Genomic DNA, 15,949 nt, shown 5'->3' with positions numbered 1-15,949 from the left:
ACAGAACAGAATCTTGTTCCTAAAGCTTCAGTTCATTATGAATAGATAACGTAATGCTAGGTAGTGGTAAGGGTTCTGAAGAAAAATAGAACAGTATTAGGGGTACAGAATGACAAAGAGGGTGGTCAGCTATAGTGGTTAGAGAAAACTTTCTGATGAGGGGACATTTGAACAAGATTTGAATGACTTAATAGAATCAGCTAACTAGATCAAGAAACTAATGAAGATTATGCTTTAGGGCTGTTCACCCTGTAGTTCTGGGAGGGGTTCTAGCAGTGGTCTTTGTAAAATTGGAAAAGAGGATATTTTAACTGCAGTCAGTTAAGACCACTGCCACTTTCCTCCCTGACTTGCCCTCTGCCATTGTTTTTCTTAAGTTGGGTGTTGTTAGCGATGAGCATTTTTGGGAATTGGCTAAGGTCTGGTGTATTGTTCAGTGTTTAACAATGGACTCTCAGGAAATGAAAGCCCTAGTTTGTAGCACTTCTCACTTTCTGTGGTGTAGATATTCTCACCATGGCCAATTTTAAGCTATCAACATGATGTCACAGGAAATGGAGTGGGAAGAGATGCACACTAGCACACCATTACAGAGTATTTCCACCGTACGGATACAATAGATGTAATTTCAAGAATGTAAGTTAACATGTTACTATGAACTTGAATTTTCTTTCTTTTTTTTTTTTAAAGATTTTATTTATTTATTTGACAGAGAGAGACACAGCGAGAGAAGGAACACAAGCAGGGGGAGTGAGAGAGGGAGAAGCAGGTTTCCCACGGAGCAGGGAGCCCGATGCGGGGCTCGATCCCAGGACCCTGGGACCATGACCTGAGCCGAAGGCAGACGCCTAATGACTGAGCCACCCAGGTGAACTTGAATTTTCTATAAAGTGGTAGTAGATATAGACACTTGGTCAGAGTAAGGTTTTTTTTTTTTTTTTTTTTTTTTTGACAGACTGTCATTGGTACTATCACACACACACATCCATCAGGAGATCCATAACGTATGTACTCTTGCCTTAAATAATTTGAGTATTTACCAGCCTGAAGGACAAAGGACAGCCATAAGTAATTTATTGAACATTCTTCTGGAACAGTGAATCTATTAAAAACAGGTAAGAATAACTTGGATCTGTTGGAATGACCATAATCTTTTTAGGAAGTAGCTTTACTTACCACAGTGATTCAAATTGGAACATTGGCAGGACAGGTAGAGTAGATGATGTCATTTCTAGTCATTGGTGAACGAGTGAACAATTTAGAGTCTTTTGTGTTGATCAATGCTGAGATTAAAGGGTTGAAGCTATTACTTATAGATTTCTCAATTTTTAAGGTGAAAGAAATAGTACCGCATTTCCCTGTGCTAAAGACAAGAAAAACTGGTAAGGCTATGGAGGGGTGCTTTTTGAGCAGTGTTTTCACCCTTTTGACTACCTATGGGATCTTCTCTCTGGTTTGGCCTTATTGTCATCAGGAATACAATTTTTGGCCTCAGCCATTTCAGTTCCTGGGAGTCTCGCTCTCCTTTTCAGCCTATACCCTCCTGAGGTATTATTGACCTGTCTATCTATGGCTCTACTCTGGTTGATAACTCTTAAAGTAGAAAATCTTTTCTCCTTTGCCTTCCAGAATTAATACCACCACCTCCTACTCCCTACTCCCCAACAAATACACATCAACCAGCACATTCTCATTCTTCTGCTATCACAGATTTTTCTAACTTCTGATGTCAAGGTTCCATGGGCCTAATATGAAGGATCTCTGATATAATATGAAGAAATGAAGGTCAGGAACAGTATCCAGCTCTAAGGGATGGATCTGAAAGGAATGAGGAGAGATTTGAGTGTCTCAAGAACGGGTCTGGGATCATCCAGCACCCACGACATGGGCCCAAACACAAAGTAAATATTCAAGAGACACAGGAAGAAGAATGACTGCATAAGCCAAGTGACATTTTTCTTACTGACTTTGGTTGGGGTCAAGTTTACAAAAACTTTATGCCAATTCTATGAAGATGTTTAAGGTTCTGTAAACTTCCTGGTATTTCACCTAGTGGATGTGATTCCAGATCTCACTTGCTGGTTGGGAATATTGGAAAGAGGCAGTGATCCTGTCAAACTGGGCTCCCAGGGGCTCTGAGAGCCGCAGAGCACTGTGTGGGACCACTGCAAGCAACAGATGTAGGGGACAGCTCACACCCTGCACCCACTGGCCCAGTGTTCCCCATATCTGAGTCAACTCTCCAAGTCTCCATCTGCCAGCAGCTTAGCTCTGTTATACTTGGAAGTAGCATGTAATTTTTGAGGTGCACACTAATGATCTATAGCATGCTCACAATGGCTAGGCCCATGGACATCCTCCCAAATTATTCTTTACTGTCAATTAAACCCAGAATCTTGAGTATAGGCACGAGGTGGCCACTACAAGTACTTTGCCCAGAGCTATTCAGAACCCTTTTATAAGCCTGTGTCCTCTCTTGACTTCTGTGTTATTTTTGCATTGTCAAGACCACACTTGAGACTGTCTTCAGAGGGCAGCCCTGGGACCACCTGAACGACTGGCCACAAGTGCAAAGAGCTGCAAATGCCTGGGGGCTTAGGTCCCTCAGGGGCAACCTTTAGCCAGTAATGGTATGATGTAGGAGCAGAAGAGCCCAGCTCTCTTGCCTCTCTTTGGGACAAACTCTGAGGCAAAATATAGACTAGGGGTTGTGTAGGATCCAGCTGAACCTACACTCTGGGACTTGGCCTGAAATGGTACCCTTGTTTGGCTGCTGAAAAATAAGTTCTTTTTCTTGCCTGTTCCGATTTCCTCCATTCCCTGCTTGGTTTCTCTTAGGAGAACTTCTTAATAAGTCACCTGTACAGGAATTCTTGTCTCAGGGTCTGGCTCTGGGGAACAAGTGGAATGTAAGCGGCCGCACTGAGCACTCAAACAGCTGCTTTAGTACAGGATTCCCTGCCCCCATCCTTCATGGCCTAGGCCTCAGAACCTGGTTCCAACCTTGATAATTCCATAGTTTCCCTACTTCTCCTGGCTGGAACCACAAACCCTTCAGGACTAGGACACTGCTGGTGTGATTAAACCCAAATGTAATTTATTTTATTCTTGCCAATTACCTTTCCTGGGATTAGAATCTTCTCCTTCATTCCTCAACTGTTTAAGAAAATTCTTACATGGATGGACAGAATTCAGGAAAACTCTTTTGCTCCCGGCTGGCTTCTGCACACTCCAGGCAATGGCCTGGAGTCACCACAGCTGGGATCTGTCCCTTGGTTTGGGCCTAACTAGTGCTGATGATTTCCAGAACCATACTTGAATTGGCTAGATCCTGGACATACTGTATAGTGGCCATTACTGGGTTGGCCTCAGAGGACAGGTCTATCAACTTAGACTCCCATCCTGCTCTACTTGGCATCCTTTGCCTCCTAATCAGCTGGATGGTGGAACTTCACGCATGGTCCCTGCGTATTAGTATCTATCTCTAAAGTAGATAAAGCAGCTGTATCTACTTTTTAACTATTAAATCTCTGCCTCTCTTGCAGAGCCAGTCTCAGTAAATGTGTATTGAATGAACAAATGAATGAGTATTTGCCTAAGTTACTGTAGAAGATTCTATAACACCTATATTTGTTTCTTGGCATATTTGAAACTCCGCTGCTGATATTTGAACACAATTTAGGGTGTGCCCCACAGGGTGGACAGAGTGGCTTTGACAGGGAGTACTAAAAACCTGATGCACATCTACACACACATGCGCCATCCTCAGGGGATAATGGGCTCTGGTTCAGCTAGTTCTATCACTCTTTAATAATAAGCACTAATATTTACATTGTGTCACTATGTACCAGGGAGTGTCCTAAGCACTTGACTTGAAATAATTCACTACAACCTTATGAGGTAGATAATATTACTGTCATCTCCATTGTAGAGATAAGGAAATGGAGGCTAATTGGCTCAACAGGTGGTGGCAGAATTGAGATTTGAACCTGGGAGATCTGCTTAATTTCTGCGATACCCACCTGTGTCATGGTATGACTTCGTGAGGATTCGATGCGATAGTATAGACTAGGCTTTAACAGGAGGTGAACCAAGCTAGGAGTTCAGTGAATGCAGAGCACCTGCCTCCTTCTGCTTTTTGTCTCCGATGCTGTCTTTGTTTCACTCTTTCAGTTAATCTTTTATTTAAGAAAAATTCAAATACCTCTTTTCAAAATTAAGTAAGTTAATATCCATGTATTCTTTACATACCTCAACAAATACCAACTCGTAGACGCTCTTGTTCCATCTACACATCATGAAGTAAATTCCCAGCGTATTATATTATTTCCTCCATAAATATTTCAGGGTAGATCTCCAAAAGATAATAACCCTTTAAAAACACACAACTGGGGCTCCTGGGTGGCTCAGTCACTTAAGTGTCTGCCTTCAGCTCTGGTCATGATCCCAGGGTCCTGGGATTGAGCCCCACATCGGGCTCTCCGCTCATCAGGGAGCCTGCTTCTCCCTCTCCCTTTGCCTGCCACTCCACCTGCTTGTACTCTCTCTCTCTGTCAAATAAATAAATAAAATTAAAAAAAAAATCCACACAAAATACCATTATCATATCCCAAAATATCTAAAAATCATTCCTTAATATCATTGAACATCCCAGCAATGTTTACATTTTCCAATTGTTTCTCATACACTTCCCCCCCACCCCATAAATTTGTATGAATTAGAATTCAAATTAAGGTCAATAAATTGCGATAGGTTGCTATGTCATTTAAGTTTCTGATAATCTATAGCTCTCCTTCTCCACAGTTTAACTGGGAAAGAGCTGAGTTTTTTGTCCTGTAGCTTTCTCAGGAAACTCTTCCCCATGTGGCTGATTGCATCTTACTGGTGATGTTTCCTTTTTTCCTCTGTCCCTTGTTTTTCCTACATATTGATAGATCTAGAAGCTTGGTTGGATTCAGTTCGGGTTTTTTTTGTTGTTGTTTGTTTTTTTTTGTTTTGGCAAGATACTTCATAGGTGGTGGTGTCTATTTCTTGCAGAAGGCACACACTTTCTGATCATTCTCTTTTCAGCATGTTGGCAGTCATTGATAATTATGCCTAGATTCATTAATTCATTAGGGGTTGCCAATGGTGCTACTCTATTTCATTTATTATACAGAAACTTCCATGTAGAGAAACTTCCCTAATTAACTATTTGTTTATGCTGAGTTACAGTTCTTTTAGGGAAAGCAGAATAAATGCTTTATTTCTTCCCTTTATCAGTTTTCAAATAGTGTATTGGTTCTCTGTCAACTCATGGATTCACATAAGTCTTTTTTCCATCACTTTTTTTTTAAATGAACCACTTCAAATTTATAGAAAAATTGACAGAATAAATCCCTTACCTAGATGCGCCAGTTGTTAAAATTTTGCCACATCTACTCTCTCTTTCTGTCTGTCTCTCTTTTTCTAGGAACTCCTGAAAGCAAGTTGTAGACATCATAACAGTTCATTCTTAAATACTTCATTTTTTTTTTTTTTTAAAGCAGGCTCTACACCCATGATGGGGCTTGAACTCACAACCCCAAGATCAAGAGTTGAGTGCTGTATCAACTGAGCCAGCCAGGTGTTCCTTTCCTTAAATACTTCAGCATATATTCCGTAAGAACAGGAATACTTTTCTACATACTCACAATACATTATCATAAGAAATAAATTTACTGTTACGAAAATAATAGTATTTAACAATTAACTGATACACCTTGCCTGTTGTCCCAATAATATCTTTTAAAACTATTTTTAAAACTCCAGGAACCAATGACAAATCATGCATAATATTTCACATTCCTTTAATCTTTTAAAATCCTTTTGGTTATTTCCTCGTTTGGGATGGGTACCAAAGTTTGCCTGACCCAGAGCCCATTATCCTGCATTATGCTGCCTGTGGCCTGGTTGGGTGGGAGAGGATCCTGCGGGTACATTACGTATGTGACGCTGTTTACTTCCTTTTGTATCACATCAGGAGGCTTGTAAAGTCACTTTGTGACTTACTATTATGAAGCCTGATTCTTCGATTAAGTTGAAGTGTGCCAGATTTCACAAAAGCAGAGGGAACTTTTTGCTTTTGTAACTAAGAAGTAACATGTGGCATAGTGTTTTGAGAATGTTTGGACCTCTTACCCTCCCCAAAGGTGTTAGCATCCACTTCTGATCTGGCCCAGATCAATTATTACATTGCTGGTTACAAAATGGTGATTTTTCTAATGTGAATATTTCTTCTATAGGGAAGATGGATATTTTTCTGTGAAAAAGAGGTTTCATTACTCCCCCATTTTTTTGAGTCAACACTACGGACTCATGGTTTCTTTTTTGATTCAATGTATTGTAATCCGTTATTACTGTTACTCTTTTTCAGGTTCACATTGTTCCAAATTTGACCTATGCGAGCTCCTTCAAGATAGCTCCTGTGTCCTTTTACTATATCCTCACTGGTCTTCCAGCACGTCCATGCTTTCCGGTCCAGTCAGATATTCGGGCTCACCTGGTGGCTCAGTGCTTGAGTAGGCGTCTTCTCCAAGGAACCCCAGTTCTTGTCTGTGAATGATGAGTTATGCTGAGTTACAGTTCTTTTAGGGAAAGCAGAATAAATGCTTGAGACTGTTAGAGAGAGACTGTTAGAGACTGTGATCTCGGGGCCAAGGGTCTTTATTCCTACTGGGATGTCATTACCTCAGTCCCTTTCAGTGAGAAAATCGAGGAGATACCCTTTTTTCCCCCCCCTTTTTGTTAAATCAGGAATTCATACTCAACAATCACAGGGCTTCCCTGTTGTACCACTCCATATTTGTATCTTCTTTCCATGGCAATGAGAACCTTGGTTCTCAACGATATGGAAACATTTGTTCATTCTCTCTATCACATAATATTCACAAAAGTTTTTCAGAATTGTTACATCAGTGCTTCTCCCAACAACAAACCTATAGTGAAGTTCAAAGTTTCTTCATGATTTTTTGTGTTTTGGTTCGTTGACTCTCTCCCACCAAAATACTGTTTCTCAGCCTGGACACTATTGACATTTTGAGCTGAATAATTATTTGTTCTGGGGGGCTGTTGTGTGCATAGTGGGATGTTTAGCACCATCCCTGGCCTCTAGATTTTGGATGCCAGTACTCCCTTTTCAACCACCAGTTGTGATAATAAATATCTATAGACATCACCAAACATCCCCTGGGGGCAAAATCCACCTCAGTTGAGAACTGCTTCACAAAGAGGGTACATAAGGGCTGCGTTACTATTTTCAAAAACTACATACATTAATTTTATTATGTTGTTATATTATCAATTTGATACTGATTTATTTCAATTTGTGTTCAGCCTTAGGATTTGCTTTTCTTTGATCATTTTCAAATTAAGTTTTATTTTCCGAATAAATAAAACATCTATGTGGTTCAAAAGTAAAAACTTGTAAAAAGAAAAAAAAAGATATACATAGTGAAGTCTCATTTCCATCCCTATCCCTGCCACTGTTTCTGCCCACCAACTACAGATAATGATTTTCATTAATTTCGGGTTTATCTTTCTTACATAAAATGTAGCATACTATATATTCTCTTTGCAACTTTATTTCTGCGCTTAAAAATATGTCCCGGGTATCACTCCAAAACAGTTCATGGAGATTTTCCTCCCTTTTTTTTTCTTTTTTTACAGCTGCTTAGTATGTGTGGCTGTTGCAAAGCTTCTTCCCTTATCTCTCAGAGATGGGCATTTAGGTTGTTTCCAGTATTTTGATAATACAAATATTTTCACAGTGAATAACCTTGTGCATATGCTGTTTTGGATTTGTGAAGACATGTCTTGGGGTAGATTCCTAGAAATGGAATTGTTGGATCAAAGGGAAGATGTGTATGTGGCTTTGTGAGATAATGCTAAATTCTCCCTCATAGAGTTTGTACTATCTTGCATTCTTAAAAGCAAGATGTGAGGGAATGTATTGTCAAGCTTTGAATTTGTGCCAATCTGATAGGTGAGAAAGTATATCAGTATATAGTTAGTGTAGTGTTGACTTGTATTTCTTTCATTATGAGTAAAGTTGAACATCTTTACATATGTTTGTATTCTTTTATATCTTTGTGTGTGTGTGTGAACTATTTATCTTCTGCTCATTTCTGCAATAGGTTTTGGGTTGTTTCTGTCCTTGTGTTTTTACAGACATTAATATTTTAGGTAGATTAGATCTTTCTTTGTGATACATATTTCAAATATTTTCTTTCAATTTGTCATTAGTTTTAAAATTTTATTTATGATTTTTTGCCATGCCAAGTAATTTTTTAAAATTTATTCAGATATGCTTATCAATGTATTTTTTTCATATCTGGATTTGAATCCTAATTAGAAGGTTTCCCCCACACCAGATTATAAAGATATTCAGCCATATGTTCTTCTACTACTTGAATTATTGTTTTACATTTAAATCTCTAATGTATTTGAAGTTTATGCTGATGTATGAATCTAGCTTTAGCTTTTTCCAAATAAGTTACCTTTTCCTTAACACCATTTAATAAGATCGGTGACCTTACCTTTGGCATGTATTTGGTTCTACTTTTTGTTCTATTCCTTGGCCTCTCTATTCATATTAGAGTATCATATATATATATTTTTGTAATTATAGAGACTTTCTAGTGTTTTAAATCTGGTAAAGCTAGTCCTCCCCTATTCCCACCTGGCTCTTTTTTACTTTTTTCAGAATTTTCCTAGCTATTCTTGCCTTTTCTAAAAATATGAATTTTAGAACCAACTTGACTAACTCCAACAAAAGCTTACTGGTATTTTTATTGGGATTGCATTAAACTTATATAACTCGAGGAGAACTGATCACTATCTTTGTAATGTTGAGTCATCCTATCCAAGAGAAAGGGAAATGTTTCCATTTTTTGAAGTCAACTTAATGTCTTTCAGGATTTAAAGCTTTAAAATCGTCCTCATGTAAGTTTCATTTAAGTTTATTACTTGTGTTAAATTTATTCCTGATTATTTTATCTCTTTTTTGGCTCTTGCAAAAGCATTAAATTCTCTGATCAGTTATGGTTTGTATGTTTGAAGGCCATTGATTTTTATGTATTAATTTTGTATCCTGATATTTTAATGGATTTTATTGCTTTGTCTTATCACTGAATGGTTTCCCAGGGATTCCATCATATCATTTACAAATAGAGATACTTTAATTTTTATTTTCAAATTTTTATGGCATGTCCACCTGGAGTCCTCTTCTGACCTTTTGTATTATCCAGTGCTGTTTTTGCTGTTAATATGAACTCAAGTTATCGTTGTCTTTTCTTTTTCAGTAATGCACCTAAATGAGCCCAAGTATGATGAACTACTCTACAGCCTCCCAGGCATGATCCTAGTGACCATGTTACTAAAAATAAGAATGTGCCAGTATGTCTCCGGTTGAAGCTGTCACCTTCACCTCCAAATCAGGTTTTTCACTGCATTCTAGGTATTTCTTGGGTGTTCCTAAACCTGGCTTTGGCTCTGACCTTTTCTTTCTCCTTCTACGTTTACATCACATCATCTGCCAGTTCATGCACATTTCACCTCAGCAACCTTTTTTTCTTTTCCCCACATCCAATGGCTAATCCACTTGATGGGTACATGGCCCAGACCCACTGTTTCAGTTGGAGACCTCTGAAGGGCCATCTCAGCTTCAGAACCTCCTCTGGGATTGGCTCAGTCCTCTGCTGTGACTGCATTTCAGTTTGCCTCTTCTTTCTGCCCACTGCTAACTTCCCCACTGCCTTCAAGATGTTTCTGAGAGCCCTCCTCAGTGAAGTCCCTGCATAAACATTTCAGAGTCTGGTATGTTTCCTGGGGAATCCCACCTGTGACATCTCTTTTTCACGCAGACTGCCTACACCCAGGTTTAGCCCTCCCATTATTTCTTGCTTAGAATACTGCAAACAGATTTTAACTGGTTTCTCTACTCATGGGCTCCCCTTCTGTAATCAGCCTATACAACTGTAGACAAATTCTTTATCCTCGCATAGCTCAAATTATGCTGTTTTCTTGCTCCAAAACCTTGGTGGCTCCCCCATCCATTTAATAGGTTCTTATTCTTTATCGTGAGCTTCAAGGCACGTCCCTAATTTAGCCTCCACTATTTTCATCTATCATCCTCAACTCCAGTGTAAGTATCCCGGTAAACTTGACTACTTGCTGTCCTCCAAATCTACCATAAAATTTTCTCCTTCCAGGGTGCCTGAGTGGCTTAGTTGGTTAAGCATCTGCCTTTGGCTCAGGTCATGATCCCAAGGTCCTGGGATTGAGCCTCATGTTGGGCTCCCTGCTCAGTGGGGAGTCTGCTTCTCCCTCTACCTATGCCCCACCCCCCTGCTTGTGCTCTCTCTTAAATTAATAAATAAAACCTTTAAAAAAATTTCTCCTTCCTACATTTGTCTCAATTTTTCTCTCTTCTATTATCTTTCCTTTATAAAATTCCAACTGTATTTCAAGGTCCTCTTCAAACACCACATTCTCCATGAAGATTTTCCTTATACCTCACTCAAATAAAAAGTCTTCATTGGTCATCCCAATGCAATCTGTACTTCTCTTTGATATCCTCTTGGTTATATTTACTTGTGTGCTTATTTTACTTTTTTATCCCCCTTCCTATCCTTCTACCTGCACTGGTGGACTGTACACTCTCCAGAGCAAGGTCTTACCTAAATCATCTTTGTATTGCTTAAAGCAACAAGCACAATTCTTCATACTGGAGCTCCATAAATTATTAATAAATTCAGTTGAATGTGAACTACTAATATGTTTGACATTTGAATGAATGATTTTTATCTTTCCACCTTCTCATGTTTGGGGGCAGAGGGTTTCATATGTAGGGCAATATTTCACTAAGGTTTCTGGATGAAATAATATTTACACTGTGTTTCTCAGTACAGTTTTCATTGGAAGAAGATCCTTGAATTTTCCTTAAAAAAGTGTCTGAAACTAAGGACAAAATAGTGCTCCTGTAGAGTAATGGCTATATCCTTTTAGACATAAACAAGAACTGTCCAGAATTCCTGAGGGTGGAGAGGAGAACCATGAGACCAGATAATCAGATGATGTGACATCAAATCCATGGTGCAATTCAAAACACAGCTGTGGGGCAGGAGTCTGGAACCAACCATAAGTTTCTTTTCCCTCCTGTTTCCATCCTGTAACTGAGGTGATATGGGCTTTAGTTTCCTTATTGTGTACAGCAGTTTGACCCATATCAAAGTAGAGCTTTTCTTTTCCCATGCACCCTCACTTCATTTTATTAATTAAATCTCTTTCTCAGTCCAATGAGCGATGTTATCCAAAGCACTCTCAATTGATACTTGATATTGCCCATAACACTACAATTAGAGACACTGCAAGTAGGGTGCTAATTAAAAATAAGCTTTTGGTGTTAAAAATAATATTTATGTAGGCAATCCGTAGAGAGAAAGAAATAAAATTGAATAAGATGCCATCCACCTCAAAATACATTTTTAATTTTATCCATCTATTTATGTCATCCTATTTCTCAGAGTCAGCTAACTACAAATAGTATAGTACTAGAAATGTACACTTCTCCTTTTTGGGGTATAGAGGGTGAGTTTTCAACAAGCAGAGTGTGGTTATGGTTGGATAGAACAGTACAAGGTGGTGTTTACATAGGATCTTTCATTGAAAGGACTTTGAGTGTTTCACAAGCATTGCCTCATGAATCCTTCCAACATCCTCAGGAGGTGAATAGAGTTACTGTTCCCATTTAACTAGTGGAAAACTTAGAAAAGAGAGGACGAGAGCTTCATATTCATCAGTGACCATACAAATATGACCTACATAGCTTTTTGGTTCTTGATGTTATAGCTATACTTGTATAATTGCTGGATTTCTGTTTTGATTTTATGCTGTTGTCCTTTTTCCTTGCTTTTGCATTAGACTCTTTACAAATTATCACATAAAAACTTTCATAAAACTTTCTGTATTAAGCCTCATCCTAAGACTTCTGCTATTATAGTAATCATACTATAACAGAGCTTTGTTTTACCTCCTTTATCAAGAGAGTACATTTCAGTTACCTTAGCCACTGAGAATATAGCCTCAATCCCAGATTTGAACTAAGAGTGGCCCTGGGTGTGGTGGACTTGCTGTCACAAAGCCCATAAACCTTGCTTTGTAGAAAACAGCACTAGCAGGGGCGCCTGGGTGGCTCAATTGGTTAAGCATCTGCCTTCTGCTCAGGTCATGATCTCAGGGTCCTGGGATTGAGCCCCACAGTGGGCTCCCTGCTCAGCAAGGAACCTGCTTCTCCCTCTCCCTCTGCCCCTCCCTCTCCCTCTGCCCCTCCCCCTGTTTGTACATGTGCACATGCGTTCTCTCTCTCTCTCTCTCTCTGTCAGATAAATAAAATCTTAAAAAAAAATAAAGAAAACAGCACTAGTTGAAGCACCCAAGCAATATGTGAAAAGTAAAGCAAGTGATAAGAGGACACCCATCCACTGGCATCAGGAAGAGAAGACCATTGTAAAAGGGGGGCGGGGGGCAAGGAGGAGAGAGCTCTAACCAGCAGTCTGCTGTGGATGCTGAGATTATATGGGAGATTTTCAATATTCTCAGGAAAAACAAATCTGTTTAAATGACAGCAGCCAAGTTATTGAAAGTGGTTTCCAGTTCTTTTTCACAGTAGTTTGGGAATGTTCTCCACATTACATAGTTCTGAGACAAGGAACAAAATGGCAGTGATAGAAATGCAAGATTAATTTGATGTGCTGAGAGTTCTTAGTGAGATTCAGTCAGAATTGAGTTGTAGTCTCTATGTTGATGAGACACTTCTATTTGTAACTCTGTTTTGAAGACTAGTATCAGGAATGGTTAAAAAAAAAAAAAAAAGAAAAAGGAAAGGAAAGAAAAAAAGAAAGAAAGAAATCCCTGAAGTAATACATACCAGAAAATGAAGAGCTCCTCCTTCCCTCCGAAAGAAAATGAATTGTCTTTTATTCAACTTAAGTCTAGAGTCTTAGCCAATCAGTGAGTGAGATACGCTCTGGCCCTCCAACAATTGTCAGGTCTTGACACTGTTGCTCGTGCTTTGTTGACAGGGACACCTGGTGATGGCAAGAGAGGTGAGTGTGGGAGAGAAGAAGGCATGGGAGCCTCACTGAGCTCGTGTAGCCTGGCAGACAGCAGTAGGCTGGGTGCCAGCCAGACCCCCATTAATTGGCCCTTGATAAGCTCCAGGATGTAGATTTTTATGGACTCTACTTGGCATGAAATAAAGGTGAAAAAGGGCTCAGTTTGATTATCTCCTTTACACCTATATAAAAATATATTCCAAGGAGAAAACCTGATTGCACTATTTCTGAAATCCTGCACCTGAGTCTTTAAAATCACAGACTGTTCTGGACCCAGTGTTCATTGGATCATTTGTCATTATGCCAAATCATTTCTGGCTCTCAGAGCACTTGAAAAACATGTTTTGGAGATTCTGTGTAACATTCTGGGTGGGGTGGTTTCTAAAAGGCTCAGTCTTAAACACAAAACAGAGCTGTAAGGCCAGTGATTAGTACTGATGCAAGAAGTTCACAGCTATGCTGAATCCGCATAATGTTCAGAAGACTGTAAACCCATGTGGGCTTGACACGTCTTTCACCATATGCTGACAGAAGAAGGCTGAAGAGTGTGGGTTACACATTTTCAGTCTTTACCCAGATAAACTCAGTTTCTGCAAAAAATGATGAGAATTTGATAATGAGCATTTATGTAGATTTCTCTTCAAAAATTATGAAGTATTTCATAAATATAGAGTAAGTGTAAATTATAATAATAACATTTCTACCCCTGCTTTTATCATCTAGTTTAAGAAAGAAAAGTTTTCTAATCCTTTTGAAGCTCCCTGTAATTTTTTTCTCCTTCTGCCTCACTCCAGACGTAACCACTATCTTGACTTTTGTGTTTATCATTCCCATCCTTTTCCTGACAGTTTTCCTTACAGTCCTCAAATATGTATAAAAATATGATATATATCAATATAGTAAACATTTGCTGTAAATATATACATATATATACTATATGTTTGTAAAAATATATAATAAGACTGTAAGCAAAAGGATATTAGTGTACACATAGCCCCCACAAAAGTGTTAATTTTATGAGTTTTTTAACTTAAAAGGGAAAGTATAATATTTTATGCCTTTTTCTATGATTTGCTTCTTTGTTCAGAATTTTATTTGTGAGATTCATTCATATGCATGTAGCTCATCCGTTCTCTCTGTTGTTCAGTATTCAGTTGCATAAATATGCAAGTTATCTATTTACTTCCTTTTTGACTGACAGCCACATTGTTTCCAGGCTTGTTCACAAGCAAAATTTTCTCTAGGGTATAAAAAGTGGCATCACTGATTAATGGAATATGAACTTCTGCAACTTTGCCAGGTAATGCCAAACTGTTTTCTAAAAATCAGTAAATCAGTTCACACACCCACCAGCAGTGGCTCATGGTTCCTATTGCTCCATATCTTCTCCAACCTTTGGTATAGTTCGACTTTCAAATTCTTGCCAATTCAGTGGGTGTGAAATGGTATCTTGTAGTGGACTTAGTATTATTTTCCCTTGCTTCTAAAAAGATTGAGCTTCTGATTATATGTTTCTCCTTTTGTTAAATGTCTGTTTATTTTGTATGCCCATTTTATTATTTATTGGGTTGTTGACTTTTACTTGTCTGTTTTTAGGAGTTATTTCTGGATACAAATGCTTGTTTTGATTATGCATATATGTTGCAATATTTTCTTTCAGATTCTTATATTTTCAATTTCTTTTGACATAGTCTGTTATTTCTTTAATTTTTTTTTTACCAAGGCAAACAAATATTTTCTGCTTAATATTTAAAGAGGTAAAACTAAATTAATTATAATACTCAGAATTTTAATTCAAATATAAGAATTAGAAATGGCAAAATACATTTGTGTTCATTATTTTATTTTACTTATTTATTTATTGTGTGTGTGTGTGTGTTCATTATTTTAAAAAGGCAAAATGGCAGATATATGTTTTCTGTCATTTTCAGGCACAGTCTATTAAGATGATTATATCTGGTGTTATCCAAATGTATTTCTTTATTTATTTAACTGAATCCTGTTATCATTTTGGACATATCCAAAAAGTCTGTAAAACAAATAAAATAGCAGCACATGTCTCTCTTTCCAGATCCAATTTCTGGGAAAAGGGCTCTATACTAGTCTCCCCTTCCTTATAATTATTCACTCCTTTTCTTCTGGTAATCTGGCTTCCCCTCAACTCACTTGGAAACTGATCTTTCAAAGATCACAAAGACCTTGTAATTTCCCAATTGAATGGTCTCTTATTTAGAATTGCCAGATTTAGCAAATAAAAATACAGAATTTGCAGTTAGATTTGAATTTCAGATAAACAGAGAATAACTTTTTAGTGTGTGTCCTAAATGTCCCAATGTATGTCCCAAATATTGCCCCTCATCCAATACCTCCAAGCACATTCAATCAAGCACAAAACACTATCAGTGAGTCAAGTATTCATATTAATAATTCTGTCATAGTGATTGTAATTCTACAGTGAAACAAAGATAGGAAATTTGGGTATTTAGTTCGTATGCTATCCTTATAGAACAGTGAGCTCTGATTCCATTTTTTTCTAATCAAATGCTGTTCCACCTGTCTCCAAGCCTGAGATTTACCCCCTCCTGCTGGATTCTCCCAAGGCAGTCTGACTGGGGAAGAAGATGCAGGCTAACGTAAATTATCCTAGTGGCAAGTGTTAGAGCCTCAGGGAATGGTTCTGATGAAGAGAATCCAGCTCTGAGAAAAAAAGAGAAAATGAGGGTGGTGTGTGGGTGGAGAATGGGGAGGGAAAGCATGGGATTGGGCCTGAGGCTCCCCTCCTCTCTTACCCTAATGCTCTATCATATACCATTTAG

At 38.4% G+C, this 15,949-nt stretch overlaps 1 protein-coding gene across 4 annotated transcripts in view; it reads left to right on the top strand.

Annotated features, from left to right (window-relative positions):
* LOC144379040 (uncharacterized) overlaps positions 1-15,949 on the top strand; it is a 126,233-nt gene that overhangs the window by 61,758 nt on the left and 48,526 nt on the right. Inside the window, exons 1-3 of one of the 4 annotated variants that reach the window (XM_078054656.1) lie at positions 713-1,115; positions 6,395-6,539; positions 9,321-9,456. The exons of 2 other annotated variants lie outside the window; for them this stretch is intronic. The gene's annotated coding sequence lies outside the window, so the exon portion shown is untranslated. Of the gene's footprint in view, positions 1-712; positions 1,116-6,394; positions 6,540-9,320; positions 9,457-15,949 lie in introns of those variants that run through there. One more of the 4 variants, XR_013441073.1, reaches the window with a different exon arrangement.

The sequence above is a fragment of the Halichoerus grypus genome, chromosome 9 (assembly GCF_964656455.1).
Source record: "Halichoerus grypus chromosome 9, mHalGry1.hap1.1, whole genome shotgun sequence".
Taxonomy (NCBI): domain Eukaryota; kingdom Metazoa; phylum Chordata; class Mammalia; order Carnivora; family Phocidae; genus Halichoerus; species Halichoerus grypus.
This window is presented reverse-complemented; position numbering and strand designations above follow the sequence as displayed.